The sequence below is a fragment of the Neofelis nebulosa genome, chromosome 2, assembly GCF_028018385.1.
Source record: "Neofelis nebulosa isolate mNeoNeb1 chromosome 2, mNeoNeb1.pri, whole genome shotgun sequence".
Classification (NCBI taxonomy): domain Eukaryota; kingdom Metazoa; phylum Chordata; class Mammalia; order Carnivora; family Felidae; genus Neofelis; species Neofelis nebulosa.
The window spans coordinates 163,198,278-163,216,322 of NC_080783.1; the positions used below are offsets into that span (position 1 = coordinate 163,198,278).

At 37.1% G+C, this 18,045-nt stretch overlaps 1 long non-coding RNA gene across 1 annotated transcript in view; it reads right to left on the reverse strand.

Annotated features, from left to right (window-relative positions):
• Nucleotides 1-10,319, reverse strand: part of LOC131504563 (uncharacterized) — a 39,092-nt gene extending 28,773 nt beyond the window's left edge. The window contains exons 1-2 of the long non-coding RNA XR_009258056.1: nucleotides 10,123-10,319; nucleotides 2,151-2,272 (exon numbers count right to left, since the gene is read on the reverse strand). This is a non-coding gene — a long non-coding RNA (uncharacterized LOC131504563). The remainder of the gene's footprint in view (nucleotides 1-2,150; nucleotides 2,273-10,122) is intronic.
• Between the last annotated feature and the right edge of the window lie 7,726 nt (nucleotides 10,320-18,045).

An 18,045-nucleotide genomic window follows, 5' to 3' on the forward strand; every position in this document is an offset into this window, starting at 1 on the left:
TTCAGTGATAGTATTGCTGAAAGGGTAACTATCATTAGTGTCTCATCAAACTTGATGGGCGTTATCTGATCTTTGAACTTGTGTGTCTACAAAATCAACAAACTGAAATTACTCAGAGATGACCCATCAGAGCCATCCTTAACAATGATATCTTTTCTACATAACACTAAGATCTTGCTTTTTGTATTTCCTTAATTTAAAATAAAATTAATGCTCTTATTTCAACTTCTGCTAGTGCATATCCCTGATGTGAAAAATCAACCAAGAAAAAACGATCGTGTTGTCTGTCTCTTACTGTTTGGCAGTTTTAGTATTCCCTAGCAGAAATCCTGGTGGGAAAAGAAACTGCCTTGCTTTATCTATAATTTATCAACATGGAAACATTGTGGTTCTAATCATAAAATTGGAGAGGTCAGTCTTATCTCCACAACTGTGCTCTGAAGAATTTCTAATGGGAGGAAATGTGTTTCCTAAGAATAAACCTGTAATTACTAACAGCTGATGAGGGGAGAAGTTATGCAGATATAGAACATTCTCTGAAGATAAATGTATAATCTATAGAATTGGGGAGAGTGATTTTAGGGCATAAGCAGAGTAAAGAGGGAGGTAGCAGTCCCAAAATGTCTACATAGGAGAAAAGTAGGAGCAGCAAACAGGTTAGAAGGGGAAGCTGGAGGACTTCTTGAAGCTATAGTTGTATAGCAGGGACATGACTTCACCTGAATGAATTTAATGTGCAATGTTAGAGATGCCTTGGGGAGATTATGGGCATAAATAAATCCTCATAAATACCTGTTCGATAGCCAGCAGGAGGAGTGAAAAGGTCGTGAAAGTATAAACATAATCTACACCAGGATATGATAAATATTAAGTAACTAGGACAGAGCAGTTGATAAAGTCAACACATAGAGAACACAGCCCTTGCCTATACTGGATCACTCTACCTTGGATAGGTGGCCGTTACCTCCAAAGTTACAAAATGTTAAAACTAACTAGGATTGGTATTCACTCCACCCTCTATTCTCATGCTGCACTTATTCTTAGGCCATGCTCTTTAAGAACATTCACATTAAAGCAACAGTTCAGCAAATATTTCCTAAGCATATCTGCATGTGCCTATATCACAAAAAGCCCCATTCGTGCAGTACTTGGTCTATAGTACTTGGCTTATTATTCACCTATGTCTTCTTATCTAGCTTGCAATCTTTACAAAAGCCCATCTGTATATCAGTATCTTTGGTAACAATAATGCTACCAATACCAATTCATCACTTATTTTCTGCCAGGCACTGCACATTTAACCTTCTTAACAACCTATGAAGTACTTATTTTTTCACTTATGCATACAGTTCTATTTTCAGAGCACCCAATTGGGTTGAGTACTGTGCCAGCCACTAGAACTAGATTAGCAAACAACACACACTCTGGCCCACCTTGATGAAGCTTATTTTCTGGTAGAGGAAATCAGCTATAATCAAGCAAACAATGGGACCCCCCCCTCCAAAAAAAAAAAAAGCTAATAAGGTAATTATAACAAATAATGTATTGTTTTTGACAAATAAGTCAGAGAGAATGAGTACATGATGAGGGAGATGCGGAACAGAGGGTTACTTTAGATAAGGTGGGCAGTAAAGACTTTTGTGAAGAGGTGAATTTGAGTAAACATGGCAATGTGCCTGCCATATGGCACCACAAAGGACTCAAGTGGAAAGGTGCTTGGATTTTTGAAAAATAGAAAACAGACCACTGTAAAGTAAGCAAATGAGAGGTTAGAATGAGTTTATATGGGTAGATAGGAGTCAGACCATGTAGGTCTGGGCTTTAGGCCATTTTTTAAAATTTGAATTTTATTCTGTGAACAATGGAAGGCACTAGCATGTTTATCTCCATTTAATCAAGTGACAATTGAAACTCAGGCTTAGTGATAGTAATTAATTTGTTTAGGGTCACCCAAGTAGTAAGCAATGGAGCTGGGATATGAACCCTGATCAGTCTGATGCCAGATGTTAGTTTTTGATGCTAATTCCTGATAGAGTCCCCAGTACACAGTACATCAGCCGTCATCATCAACATCATCATCACCACCACAGTCACCACTGTTATTATTTTACAGATGAGGAAGTAAAAAGATTTAGATTCTCGGAACTTACCTAATGTCAGTCAATAAGTGGAAGGTGTAGCACTTAAACCCAACTTCTCTAATTCCAGAACCAAGGCGCTCAACCCCAGCACCTATACAGTTTCTAGTAGACTATAGGCATTCAGTTGTTTCCTGAGAAATGAATAAACTATAAGTATACAACACTGTACTTGGCTCTGAGGGAAACTAAAAACTAAGAGAGATCCAAAAACTAAGAGAGATCCAAAAATGGGATGAAGTTGGATTACATCTGATTAGTCAAATGTACAAATAACCATACTACAGGTCAGAATTCTTTTTTCTTTTCTTTTCTTTTCTTTTCTTTTCTTTTCTTTTCTTTTCTTTTCTTTTTTCTTTTCTTTTCTTTCTTCTTTCCTTTATTTAAGCAAATATGCATTCGCTTCCCTTATGTCTCTGGCCCTATCCAAGCCCAAGAGAACAAAGGCTTGTTAAAAGTGGTAATATAGTAACTTAAAAGTGGGATACATTATCCATCACCTTTGTTTTGGTGAATCAAAAAGACTTCATGGAAGGTCTCTAAAAAAGAATACAATTTTGACAGATGAAAATGTGGAGACAGTACAGAGCATTCCAGACCATGATAATAGTGTAAAGGGGGCCACAGAAGTGGAAGAGTTGAAGAGTGGTTCACAGACTAGTCAGTGGTTCAAGTGATTGGAAAAGAAAATTCATGTGGCAAAAGACAGGAAAAAGATCATGGAAAGGAAGTGTGTGGCTATATTTTGAAGAAATATATTGTATAGTAGGCATAACAGTTCTGCATAGAACATTGTTTGATAAACTTAATTGAACTTTGAACAAGGAGTAAAAGAATAGAAAGTTCAGAGGCACCTGGGTGACTCAGCTGGTTGAACATCCAACGCCTGATTTCAGCTCAGGTCATGATCCCAGTGTCATGGGGTTGGCCCCACATTGGGCTCTGCATTGAGTTTGGAGCCTGCTTAAGATTCTCTCTCTCTCTCTCTCTCTCTCTCTCTCTCTCTCTCTCTCTCTCTCTTTCTCTCTGTCTCTCTCCCTTCCTCCCTCCCTGCCCCTCTCCACCCTTGTGTGCTTTTTCTCTCTCAAAAAAAACTTTTTTTAATTTAAAATTAAAAAAAGAAACAGAGTTCAGGTAACTGATAAGTTCTATATTTTCAAGAATATAAAACTTGAAAAGTGATCAATACCCATTCTCAAGATCCCTTCTATTGTTTTACATTAGTTCCATGAAAGAAGGAAAGATGCTGTCTTGTTCCCTGCATGAATCAGACAACATCTAGAAGAGTGCCTTCCACATGGAGGTACTCAATAAGAATTTGTTAAATAAATTAGTGAATGTGTTTATATGGATCTCTGTCACAAAATTCACATTTTTTTGTTAGAAATGATATTTCAAACCTCTCACCCAGTGACTTGCAAGAGGGCAGTATCACCCACAAGAGGTGTTTTCAAAATTGTGGAGTGTTTCTGGTTATCATAATGCACAGGAGACACTAATGGTAATTAATGGTATTTAATGGTATTTAACTTCACTTGCAATGTTTTGTTGTTGTTGTTGTTGTTCTTGAGTGGAGACAAAAAATGCACAGGACAATCTTGTGTAATGTAGTACTGACCCACATCCCACAGGACTTCTGAATGTCATATCAAATATTCATGTAGGTAAAACACCCACTTACAATTATCTGAGGTTTATACCGAGCCCCTTTCTACAAATAGATACAAATAATTTGTACACAGTTTATGACAACCTGAGGGAGCATGGCAATGAACCCTTCTCCAGGTAAGCATCTGATAAGAACCCAGACCTTGCTGAATCCTTTATTACAGCCTTATGAGGCACCTAACCCGGGGATCAACTATGCCATGCCCACATTCCTGACCCACAAAAACTAAGTGATAATAAATATGTGTTGTTGGAAGCCACTAAGTTTGTGGTCATCTGTTATGCAGCAACGGAAAACTAATACAGATAGGTTAAGTAATTTGCCCCAATTTATAAACTAGTCATTAATGGGCACAAATAATCAAACACAGTTCTGTGTCCAATGCCAATGCTTTTTCAATTATCAGAAACTATTTAAGAAGCCCTTGATAAAACAACATGACTAAAGACAGGTGGTCTACAAGGTGGCCCCTGAAGCCCTCACGCATCCGCGATCAACACCTGGAACAGAACGGGGGTTAGCGTGAGGCAGCATACATCGCTGTGGCGCTCCACACAGATGAGCACAGATCAGTTCATTTCAGTTTAGCTCCAAAGACACTTACTGAACATCCATAGTCACATAGTCTATGCAAGTGTGGTTGTGCAGTCACTTAACTACGCCCCATTCCACTCACATTTTTCCAGCTTTCCAGCTTAGTGACAACAATCTGGAAGCACTTTATCAAATCTTTTGCTGAGTTCAAGACATGATATGTGTACACATTTCCCTGATCTATAGCTCTGCAGCCCACGTCCCCTGTGGATTCCAAAAGTCTGCAAAGGTTTTCACATGTGAGATCCTAATTATTTCTTATACCGAGTACAGCCACAATACAAGGAACTTAGCAGGATTATCTCAACTGCAAAGTTAGGTCCACTTGGCTAATTTCATGGTCCTGTTTTTCTTTCTCTCAGTTATTTGCCCTGCTTTCTGAAACTCTGATGGAGACATTTTTAATAGCAATATAGGTTTTATAATTAACCATCACCATGCTATTTCTGCTTACGTGTTTTTTTTTAACCTGATTAAGAAAATTACAATTTTCCAGAGTTCTCTGGGATGAGCCTGGAGCAATGTATAAACCAACAGTTTTTTTTTTTTTTAACTTTTGCCTGGAGGGCAAGAGTCCACTAACCTGAAAGTAATGGTCACTGGTAAGAACAGAGCATTAGACAAAATATAACATTCAGAATCATTGCATGCTTCCAAGTAGCATTAGTTGAACCTTAAATAGAGCAAGTCTCCAGTGAACCATAGAGTATGTCATGTCTGTGTAACATGGTTATATAATCTAAGAAATATTTAAAGCATATTCATACCTGAAATCTGATGTCTTATACACAGAAGCTACTAGTAGTTATAACTGTATTTATTCTGATTAGACATGTTTCCATTAAAAGGCAATATGAGAAATAACATGAATGTATAATTTAATACCGAGCCAGAACAGATGTGAATGTGGGAGGTTATAAATTTGGCAAAGATAAAAAAAAAAAAAATACATAGAAAGTATCTACCAAGGGGCGCCTGGGTGGCGCAGTCGGTTAAGCATCCGACTTCAGCCAGGTCACGATCTCGCGGTCTGTGAGTTCGAGCCCCGCGTCGGGCTCTGGGCTGATGGCTCGGAGCCTGGAGCCTGTTTCCGATTCTGTGTCTCCCTCTCTCTCTCTGCCCCTCCCCCGTTCATGCTCTGTCTCTCTCTGCCCCAAAAATAAATAAAAAACGTTGAAAAAAAAATTAAAAAAAAAAAAAGTATCTACCAAATATATACCAAATCAAAACTTTACTTGCAATGTTTTGTTGTTGTTGTTGTCGTTGTTCACCCATGTGCTTCAAACACTTAGAACAGTGCCTAGCACATAGTAAGTGTTCAAAAAATTCACCAACAAAAATGGTGATAGCGGCTCAGGAGATGTAGGCATTTTGAGAGGAGCATACGCTGCTGAGGAAAATCGTCCAAGTGGAAAACTCAGGAAGGCATATAAACCTTCCACTTTCTCACTCTGTGCCAGAGGAGGCTGCCCAGAGAAAAGGAGGGAGCAGTATCTGTGGAGCCAGAAGACGAATCTAAAACAGTTAACCCTGGGGTTGGCACATAATCATGTCTTGATCATATTAGTTGTCATTTTGTTATTACTGTTGGTGGGAGTAGTTTGAGGACAGGTCACTCCTTGGGTGGGGGTGGAGGTAGGGGGGACTGCTTTCCTAATATAGGCTCTGGACAAGAAAGAGACTTTTGTCAGTCCAGGCTGCAGTAACAAGATACCATAGACCGGGTTCTTGAACAACACAAATATATTTCCCACAGTTTTGAGAGGCTGAGAAGTCCAAGACCAGAATGCCAGCAGATCAAGTATCTAGTGAACGCCACTTACTGGTTTGCAGATGACTACCTTCTCACTATACCCTCTCATAGCAAAGAGTAGACAGAGGAAGCAAGCTTTCTCCCGTCTCTTCTTATGGGGCACCAATCCCATTGTGAGGGTTCTACGTTCATGACCTAATTACTTCCCAAAGGCCCCATCTCCAAATATCGTCACATTGAGGATTCCAATTTCAACATATGAATATGGTGAAACACAAACATTCACTCCATAACTGGGCTAGTCATGTGCCCTCCCTATATGCTCCCAGTGTCGTGTACTTTGAAGCAATTATATCCCATTTCTAAAAAGGTCCCAGGGTAGCCCCCAGACTGCTGGCTGGTTTCCAGTGTTCTCTCCAATGCCTGAGGGAATATGGAGGAAAGGCTCTCTTTCCTCTGGGGATGAAGGAGGTTTATTATAACTGTGTGGTCATTCTGGCACCCAAGGAGAGAATTCATATGAAGGGGATAGCTATGTTGTGAAGAACTCAAGAATCAAAATTTATTTTGACTCAGACTCAGAAATTTATAAATTACATACTCACCACCCATCCTCATCTCAGAGGCTTCAACAGAGTAGGAGAAGTCAGTGTCCTGCAGCTCAGTTTGAAATGAAGAATTCCATAAATATGGGACTTCATTTAAGAACAATTCTTCCTCCAAATCTTTTCTCACTGACCTCTTATCATGCCTTTCTCTTTGGTTCATGTTTCTCCTAGAGTTCCACCTTGCTGAATTTTCACCTATCCTGCATTCTGGTGTTTGTATGTATTGTTTGTCTTTCACTTAACATATATTGAGCTCCATGGTGTATTTGATCCTCACAACTGAATAAGGAGATAAATTACTATCCTCATTTGCAGAAGAAAAAGACAAAGCTGAGTTGCTCAAGTTTGCACAGACATTAGGTGATAGAGCCACAAACCCAATCTGATTCCAGAAGCCAAGCTTTCAGCACAGAGGGTTGCTGCAAATCACTACAATGGATAGTTGGATCAGTGCCTCTCCTCTCCTTCAGCACCAGCAAAGAGGTCCATGTAAAGCAAACAACTTCCGCCTCTTCCCTGTTCCTTTGGTTTCCTCAGCACCGCCATACAAGCAAGGTCAGAGACAGGTTTTCCAAGCTTCGAACTTGCATAACTTGGGGAGCCCTTTTGAAAAAAACTAATACAGGGGCGCCTGGGTGGCTCAGTCGGCTAAGCGTCCGACTTCAGCTCAGGTCACGATCTCACAGTTCGTGGGTTCGAGCCCCGCGTCGGGCTCTGTGCGGACAGCTCAGAGCCTGGAGCCTGTTTCAGATTCTGTGGCTCCCTCTCTCTCTGACCCTCCCCAGTTCATGCTCTATCTCTCTCTGTCTCAAAAATAAATAAACGTTAAAAAAAAAAAAATTAAAAAAAAAGAAAAAGAAAAAAACTAATACAAAATTATAGATACATTATTAAGCATGAAGTTTAGTATGTAATCTTATTGTAAATAAGAAATCACAATAAATTTAAAAAATTTAAAAGACTGGCAAATACCACAAAGTCCATAAAAATTAACACACATCATTGATCACCTGCCTGACACACCTCTGTAGTAACGGATTTCATTTATGTTTTTTGGCTGCATATTTTTATCACTTCTTTGTATAATGAAAAATTTTAAATTAGTGTTTCTTCTGGAGAGAATAGGGAGATAATTCAGTATTTCCTCTAGCATGACTGATTGCATTGTTTTTAATGCTAGACAAATTCTTTTGGCTTCATCTATGAAAAAGAATCTTTTGAAAACTGTCAATTAAAGTGGTCATGTTATTTAAGTTTTTAGGATTACTGTAAAATTTGGAAATATTCTATCCAGTTTATTTTCCCTATGAGCTGTAGGATTTCAAAGCATTTCTACTTTTCTTTGAATCCACAGATCATTTCCCAGTTACTGTTGATGTAATGGAGTATTATAAATGCTGTCTTTTTCATGATTACCAGTATTTCATCTCAAACATCTTTCCCAGTATGTTCACATAGTTTATCCTTCTTCATTAATTGGATATCAAACAATGAAAGAACCTATTCAGTACTTTTATTTGAACTTTATCTCTTCCTCTTACTGAATTTTGGTGTCACCTGAAAAATTGTTACTATATGCTTCTCAATGTCAGAATAATTTCTATTAATGTCATCACTCAACTTCACTGCATTTGAGTCAGGTTCTGTTACCTTGTATCTGTATTTTCTCTCAATTCTTAAATAAAACTTAAAGATGATAAAATATGATACTTTTTATATAGCTCCCAACCAGGAAGCTATAATTTCCCATTTGTTTCTTTGAAACATTCCAAAATATCTTCAGAAGAGCAGTTAAAATGGCACAATTAAATTCCTCAACTTTTTCAACAAACTTTTTACATGCTCTAACTCTTAGAAAAAAATTCTTCAGATCCTTAAGATATCATATCTATCACATAAGGCTCAAGCAACTTTGTAATAGAATGATCTTCCTGAGATTCTTTTTTTATTAAAAATTTTTAATGCTTATTTATTTTTGAGAGAGAGAGAGGCATGAGCAGAGAAGGGGCAGAGAGACAGGGAGACACAGAATCTGAAGCAGGCTCCAGGCTCCGGGCTGTCAGCACAGAACCCGATGCAGGGCTTGAACTCACGAACCCGCAAGATCATGACCTGAGCTGAAGTTAGACGGTTAAACGACTGAGCCACCCAGGCATCCCTACAATGAGATTTTTTCATGAAACTCTAAGTTGCATGTGTGTTTAAAATACCCTATTATGTAAAATACTCTTATCTATGAGATGAATCTGAAAACAAAGCTGTTGCAAAATACTAGGGTAGTCAACAATTTCAGTTACTGTCACAGCAGCTTTTTCTCTGACAAGATTAAGGAAATGAGCTGGCATGGCACATATTCTGCTTACTTATTAAAGTTTTTAAAGAGTGTTTGCAGCCCTTTGTCCCCACCTTTCCTAACAGCTGCATTGTCATACAATTTATGGCTAATGTTTTTCAGCAGTTAGTTACCATTTTCCAGAACTCACTTCATTTTTTTTTTAAAGCCACAACATCTAGTTGGCTTTCGGTGAGCAAAAAAGTTAGAAAACACTCATCAGGTTTTTGTTGTTGTTAAAACAGTAAGGCCTAATAATTACTAATCAATCAATGTCTTGTATCCAGTTTAGAAGCTAGAAAGATGAATTAATATTTGGTGTCCTTTTCTTCAATTTTGTTTACCATTTCATTTTTTTACATGTTTTCCCATTATTACAGTTAATTCTTTTTAAACTGTTTCAGATATGTCACTCTTACTTTTTTTAATCTTAACATTTCCCAACTGTTCACGTAAAAATGGATCATATTGAATAGTTTGAAAGAAGCCAGCCTTTATTGTGAACTCTGAAGGGCAAATGTCTTTCACTTAAAAATTTAATAATCCTAATTACTTTCGTTAAGCTCTTTAAAATAATACTGAATGTTCTTTCTTTCTTATCTGTTATTCAAGACATTAGTGTAGAGGCATTTGTAATTGATTTACTTTTTCTAATTCAAGTACGTAAATATAGATTTCTTGTGCTCTATGGAGTCTTTGTGACTTTCAAGGGTTCTCATTATACACATCTGGTCTGGAAACTCGTCTGTTGTAAGTAATGACTGTCTTGTTAAAAATGGCTTAAACAAAACAATAGATGCAAGTTTTTAGTTTGGGAATAGATAAGCCACAATCTACAGTAGTTTGATCATTTTAGCTTATTTTCAGAATATCTGTTTGAGTCACATTCTTTCTATTTCATTTTCTGTTGGATTCTCTGTGAAGTTATTGGAAACAATTAAAAAATACACACACATTTTTGGTTAAACAGTATTAAAAGAAATTATGTCTTAGTGAAACAGACCATAATGAAAGATCGCAATACTTACTGAACCTCAGGGACTTCATCAATATAAAGCTGCTGCTAACCTTTGTTTTAGTTTTTAGTCTTGTTCCCCACCCTCAGATTTATGCCTGTCTCCTAAATCACCCCCTTCCTTTTCTAGGTTCACCTATTAACTCTCCACCCACTTCTACCATCTGGTAAAGGAGGAATCTTCCTTCTCCAGTGCAGAATCTGTAAAGGAGAAATCAAAAAAGAAGCTTTAGTCTACAGGTCTCACAAAACACTGCAGTGCATGTGCGAACTCTCTAAGAAGTAGGATCTTCTTTGCAATCTTACCACTTAGTGGAGAAGGAATGTCTGTTGGAACAAAGCTACACATAACCCAAGGAAAAATGTTCATTCTCAGTGACAGTACAGTCTGAATCCTTAAAGAAGTCTGCCTATCTTCCATTGAATTATGCAAATTACATCATTAGGTGGAGCTGAGCATACTCCTCTTAATAGCTTTCTCTCTTAAAAAAGAAAAAAAAAATGCTTTGTGATTACAGTTCTGGACTTTGTGAAATTTTTAGCCATGAGGCCCTTACTTTCCAAGAGAGGAGGAGCTATAATTTTATTTAATTCTCACAACTATTCAAAGTAGTTATAATTTTTACTCTTAAGCGTTTGATTTGTGGAAACTAAGGCTTAAGGAAGAAATACAAATTTCACATGGCCACACAGCTTGTAAGTGGCAGAGCAAGGAATCAAATTCAAAACTATCTGACTTTAAATCTTCTATTCTTATCCAATGATGTATGGAAGACACCTGGTGCTAGCTCACAAAAGCCAATTATTAAGCTGTTAGGGCTTATTTGAATTAGTTGTTAAACATAGCCATTAGTAAAAATCAAATTATGTTAATTTACAATTAAATGAATGATTTGAAAACAAAGGTGATAAGTAGTCAAAACATATTACTTCCTCATTATTTAACTGTACTTGACTATTATCAGTGCTCTTGAGTTTATGTATGTCTTTCTGTATCTGCATAGCAAAACCCTATGTAATGGTGGCGACCGCACATCTTTTTCCAAGTCCATATTCAATGATGTCATGTTTGTAACTTGAAGATGGTTGTGAGGGAAATAGTTACATCATGAAAATTTGTAGCACCTCCTCCCTGACCAGGGCTGGTTTTTTAAATATTTACCTTTACACTATTTCTCATAACTGTTATACCGTCCTACCCTTAAACAGTGATCATTTCTCTCTATGAAAGACGCAATCCATGTGTCAGAGAATTGGTCTCATCACTACCATGTAATCCTCCACCCTTTGACCTATAGATGTCACATGGGCTAGGTAGGGTAGGTGAGTAAATGTTCTACTTCCTACAGTAATGGAAAAAGAATAAAGTCCACTCTCCTCAGAGTTCCAGATGCCCAACACATTACATATATATCACTTACTTAACAAGTATCAGTGAAGTAATAGACTATTGTCCCTCTTAAATGAACTTTCTGAGCAAGGAAGGAATTTAATATTTAGAAAACAAAATTAAAAATTACAAAAGGCAGAACTTCTTGTTAAGACTACAGACAGCAAAACAGATATATTGAAGGATTTTAAAATCAACTCTGCCTGCAGAAAATTCAGATATTTAAGAATAACTAGCAGAATTTGGTCGAAAGAGCCTTTGATTCTCCTCTTCCCACCAATTATTATTTTGAATCTAATCACAAAAGCCAAAAGGAGCCAAAACCTTTACCCTCAATTCCCACCTGAACTTAACACAATTTATTTTGCATGAAGTCACATGCTTTGTATGCCCAGTGAAATAAAAGCTAAATTATCTTCCTCTGTTAATGCTATACAGTACTGTTATTCAAAGATATTTATGAAACTATTATATATTTTCAGATCTTGGCATATATGAAGCACCGCAACAGCCAAGTATTTAGTAATATATTCTAAGTTTTCCTCTAAATCACAAGTTTTCAGAAAACCATAGGTAAATATGAAAAGCAAAAGATAATATAAAATTAGAAAATTGCTTCATTAAGAATGAATCTTTGACACAGTTCCTTACTCTCCAATAAAGAGCAGCTATAAAGCAAAGAATAACAACCCTGAAACTGAAAGTTTAGCTAAGGCTGTTTTTTAAATTGGCCTTTTTGGATGACAGGTCCAATTCTAGAAATTTCATAGAACCATAAAATTAGGAATACTGTCAAGAGGAATCATTTAGTTTACCTCATTAGACGAGAGTACATCCATACCAGCATTTCCCAAAGTTCCACAAGATGGCAACAGATATTACATGAAAAAAGGGATTAGTCCAATAAGCTTGAAAAGGCTTGAAAAAAAAAATTTTTTTTAAACCCGCTTTAAGCAGAGACCCTCTCTAGGTTCTGGGAGCCACTTTCTCCCATTGACCCTTCAGGTCTTAGGAAGGTAAACGTGCTGTAGCTGCTGGCTGCGGGATATTGTGCTACCTTTGCTGATATTCCTAAACCTGTCCAAACCTTCATAATGTCACTAAACTCTTCTAAAATTACTCATTTAAGTGTATTAACTATTTCCTGCCAGGCCCCTGCCTGATAAACACCATCTCCACCATTGCCTCACACTCTTCTCTATTTTGGCTTAAAATCATCTGAGGCCATGAAAGTGAGGCTATTCACACTGACTGGGATCATTTAAAGGCTACACAAGATCTCAGGGCTTCAACCCTTCTGGAAGATAAACAAGCACTTTGGTGACTGCTGTCAGTGGGTAAGCCTCACCAGCAGGAACAAAGAGAACTTTTAGCAGCTGTTCAATCCAGGCAATGTATGCCATTCATTGGAATGGAGACTGGATGACATCCAGAAATAGCCCCAGTCCCTGACATCTCCCAGGAAAAAGCCACAGAAAGTTCTGGCTTGGACAGAGTTTGGGGATCTCTTGATCCCAGTTCACATGGCCCCCTTTTCTTTCCTTTCCCATTGCATTACCATCCCCTGTCTAGTCTAGAGATGGGAAAATAATATAACTGTCCAATTTTTTTCTGTTTTACAACATGGATTTTTGAACTTAAAATCAAAAATTGCTTCTTGGATTCTCTTATTTTTATCATTTCAGGACTGATGGGGAAGTTCCCGAAATATAGGAGAAGAAATGCAATAAAGCATAAAGTGGAAGGAAATCTATCAATATATCCCCAAATGCATTTTCTTGCCACATAAATTTTGATAAGTTCTAGTTCAGAATGGTGGAGCCAGTGCATACGTACTTCCCCTGTCCTCCCAAAGTCCTCTTAAAATAATGCTATAAAACTATAAAAGGAATAAATTTATGAAGGCGACGAGAATATAATGGCAAGCTAAAGATTTTAACACATACCTTCAAAACCAAAGGCAAGTAAAATCAAATCAATAAAGAAATTATAATTGAGGGATCCAGAACTCAGGATATGCACAGGAGAAAGGTGCAATAGAGATAGGAGCTCTTCTCATAAGAAATCAAAACCTCTCCCTGAGTTGATAGGTAGAGAGACCAAGAGGAAGAGAAGAAAAGCTACTAGAAAGAAAGGCAAACTGGCTATCGCTGAGATATGCTTCAGGCAGGCCTGAAGCCTAACCTGCCAGTAGGGCGGCAAGCCTCAAATTTATCTTTAATCTCTCTAGTCTTGCAATAGCACTGAGGAATGCTTTGGGAGTGTTACCAATTACAGTAATTTCAAATGTTGGGCAGACAGGCACATAGCACAAATCTCTTGAGAGAGCAGGCATAAGGGACCAAGAAGGTATAAAACCACTGTATGTCAAACTTAGTGCCCTGAAGAGTCATCACCCAGATCAAGTAGTATTATCAGTAGTCGGGCAACTTCACAGGGATTTAAGAGCAAGAGGATCGTCTCAACCAACCGATAGCATTGCTGTGTTTGCTGCACCGTATAGTCAGTTTGTGTGCAGTAGCTACGCCTTTTATATACTTAAAGGAACTTGTATACTGTGCCTTGTGTGTGAGCAATGTTCTTCCAATTACAACACCATTCTATCTTGACTAACTGCAGAGTGGTATCAGGAGTGGGATACCCATGTGCACACACACACATGCACACCCCTCAAAGCAAAAAGTAAACATATAATAAACAATGAATATCAAATCCCACTCAGAGGAAGTATAATGGTTATAAATACAAGCTCTAGCCCCCAGCTGCCTTTGTGTAATATTATCTCTGGCCCTTACAAGATATGTGATATTAACCTTTTATACCTCAGTTTTCTCATCTCCAAAATGGGGACAATATTTCAACTCTCGATACACTTAAAGATCCTATGAGATTTCAGTGAGTTAAACCATGTAAAATCCCATGTACCTATAACATAGAAAGTATTTTAAATTATCATTTTATTACAGCTAGTTTAAAACAGGAGTCATTAAACATTTTCTATAAAAGACCAGATATTAAATATTTTAGGTTTTACAGGCCGAACATGATCCTTGTGTGTGTGTTTGTGTGTGTGCACGTGCGCATGTGTGTGTAACTCTTTAAAAATGTAATAACCATGTTTAGCTCACAAGCCATACAAAAATAGGCTGCAGGCCATATCTGGCCTAACTGTCTGCAATTTGCCAGCTCCTGTTTTAAAAGATTCTTTCACCTTCTGTTAAAAGAAGGAATATCCACCCCTTTTCTATTTAAAAATGTCAGCCTTTCATTGAGATTCAAAAATCACCTATTAAAAAAATGAATGAAAAGATAAAAGAAGGGGTACCTGGGTGGCTCAATCGGTTAAGCATCGTCTTAGGCTTAGGTCATGATCTCGCAGTTCATGGGTTCGAGCCCCACGTCGGGCTCTGTGCTGACAGCTCAGAGGCTGGAGTCTGCTTCAGATCCTGTGTTCCCAGTCTGTCTCTCTGCCCCTCCCCCTCTCATGCTCTGTCCCTCTCTCTCTCAAGAATAGACACTGAAAAAAAAAATTCAAAAAATTCAAAAAAAGATAAAATTATTTCCCTCAGATTTGTAGAGTTAGAGAAAACAAGCACATTGCTAGACTCCTCCTTATCTCAGTTGGGCCCAGTCCAAGAGAATCATCTCTTCTAAATACAATTATGTCTATGAGAATAAATTATCCTCTTTTGATGACTTATGTTAACATTACAATTCAGTATTGTTAGGAATCATGTATCATCCTGTAAATGAGCTTATAGATGTCAATTTCAGGAGGGGTTATCAAATGGATAATACTGAGCACAGGGATAATATACAAGGCAATTTAAAAATGGATCATATTAAGAAAATATCAATAAGTCTAGTATTAAGAACATGGGAGAAGAATGAGCAGGGGAGTGGCCACATGTTGAATACTGGTATGACACAACACAAGTTGCCCCAGAACCCTGAAAGTAAGGTCCACAGTGTTTTGCGAAAGTGACCTTGAACGAACTTGTAGGACCATATAGGGCCCTCAAATGGCAACATCTCTCCTAAATGAGTTCTGATGCTAACTGGACATGCAAAATGAGGAGATCAACCTGAAAGTGTTTAATTTCCTGAGAATCTCTGTGGTGGTGAAGCATTTAGAATAAATCACAGAATCTTAAGAACAAATTTCTAATCAAAGCCAAAAGCAAGAAGCCCAATGCCTGGTCAGCCTGTCAAGATTTTAGGAAAGCCGTATTCTACACTTGTGGATCTTTTAAAGCTAAATTTATCAACTTACCAGAATAAGGACATCGGGGTTTTATCTTGGAAGGATTATTCAATTAATACAAATTACCAATTTGGAACATGTATGTATATGTGTGCATGGCCCCACGGTGTGTACATATGTTTATGTATATATACATGTATATGTATATATGTATGTATGTATTGGAAAGGATATTTGAATTGAAACTTCTGGTGATTAAAATTTGATAAACTCTGTTTTTATTTTATGTGAAAATAAAACGATTAAGAATGGGCCAAAATTTTCTGGAATTATTAGTAAAAGAATTTTAGAATATTTAAATATAATTTAAGCATAATATTGAATATGAAATTCGTTAGAATACAATATGCTGTTGTCTATTTTGAATTGAGTCCTGTGAAACCATGTAGTGTTACCTGCAGAAATTTTTCCACTTGAATTTTTCAGATTTGAAAACATTCTGCAGATTCTTGGCATTCATTTAGATATGAAATCTGACATTCTTTCATTGAAAAATTCGACTCATACAATAATATTGAGCTAATAGTACTTGTATATATTCGTTGAAATTCATTACCTCAGCTGAGATAAAAAAATATATACACATATTGACTAAAGTACTCATGAAAATAAGAAATTAAAGGCTAGTTTTAGGTAAAATTTCAAATTCCACATGAAATAGTAGATGTCTTCTGCCTATATATTCTTTATAATTTTTCAGGAAATGGGGTAGAATTTCTTTTACTTCTCATATTGTTTTTCCTCTAAAATGATGATAAGAGGGGCTGCTTTAAGTAGCCAATTCTAGGGTGCTTAAGGCATGGGATATAAATAGAATAAGAAAAGACTTCTAAATATGAGACAAAATGTGTTTTTGGCAATAAGTTACATTAAAACTACTGGAGAAAGAAAAATTAGATTTAAAAGTCTCATATTAGGGCTAAAAAGGAACTTTGTTAAATTCAAAATCCTCATAAAATTATTATCTTTTCCTTAAAAAGAAATTATATTCTCTGCTCTGTAACTCAAGTGGCTTCATCAATGTGCTGCATCCCCCAACCCTCATACAAAATACTAAAATCTTTACTTCTAGCCCCTAGATTTGATCTTTATTGCTAATTTTTTTTTTTCACAAAAAGAGCTAGAGTTCCCTGGGGTGTGTGGCTGATTGCATTTTAAAAGTTGTAGAAACAAGGATGAGACCGAAGCATCTTATTGAAGCTAGAAAGCAAGAACTTTTATTTTTGTTTTTGTGCCTTCCTATATCATTTAGGTATTTATTACTGTGTCTGTACAAGTGTAAAGTTCTAAATAAGTAAATAAAAGTATTGCTTACAATATTTCAGGTCCACATTATATAATAATAAGGTAGAAATAGGCCATTGGATGCACCATGGCTTCTCTCAAACCTGCAGTAAGAAACTTATCTGATAGGAAACACCATGGCAAATACTACCAGTGCATGGCCTGTGGAGTGAACATTCTCCTTATGCAAATGTCCATCATCCACTCATCTAGTTGTTCTTTGGCCTACTTCTGATGATCAAAGAAGTGGAGGGCCTCCTTTCTGTTCTTCTCATCTCTATAAGCTTCCTGCTCCTTGGACACCCACAGAGAGTTTTGCAGTCTCTGGTATATCTTCAGTTATGTTATTGCTTCCCTTAAATGCTCTTAAAGCTCACACACACAATACCCATAGTTTTGCCCACTAGGAAAGTAAAAAACTTTTAGAGTTGTCATTTCCATTCGTGAGTCAGTAAGGCAGTTTATTGGTTTTGTTTTGTTTCATTTTAAGTCATGATCTGTGGCATTCACCTCTTTCTGAGATGTATTTCCACCATACTGATTTCAAGCTACTAAGAGCTTAACATCTTGCTCACAAAATTCCTAAATACTTGACAAGCATACCTCATGTATGTGAGCTGTCTCTAACATACTACTGCCCCTGCCTTTATTCATTTTGCCTTATCTCAGCTTTTCTCTGTGGTTTTGCCTTCAAAAAAAGAAAAGAAAAAAGTCACATCTGGTTACATTGGGAAACATTATTTCCTATAAATTCACAGATCCCACTCTTTGCTTCTCCCTAAATTCTATTGTCCCTGTCCACACCCAGAGTTGGCAGTAGAGACTGGGTATTTCCTACTTATTTACAAAACTTGTACTCATGATGTATGCAAGTATTGATGGAAAGGTAAAGAAAGGGAAGGGAAAGGAATGGGAAAGAAGAAAAAGGAAAGAAGAGAGAAAGAGATAAAAGAAGGAAAGTGTATCATTCTCCCCTATCTTTTACAAACTTATTACTT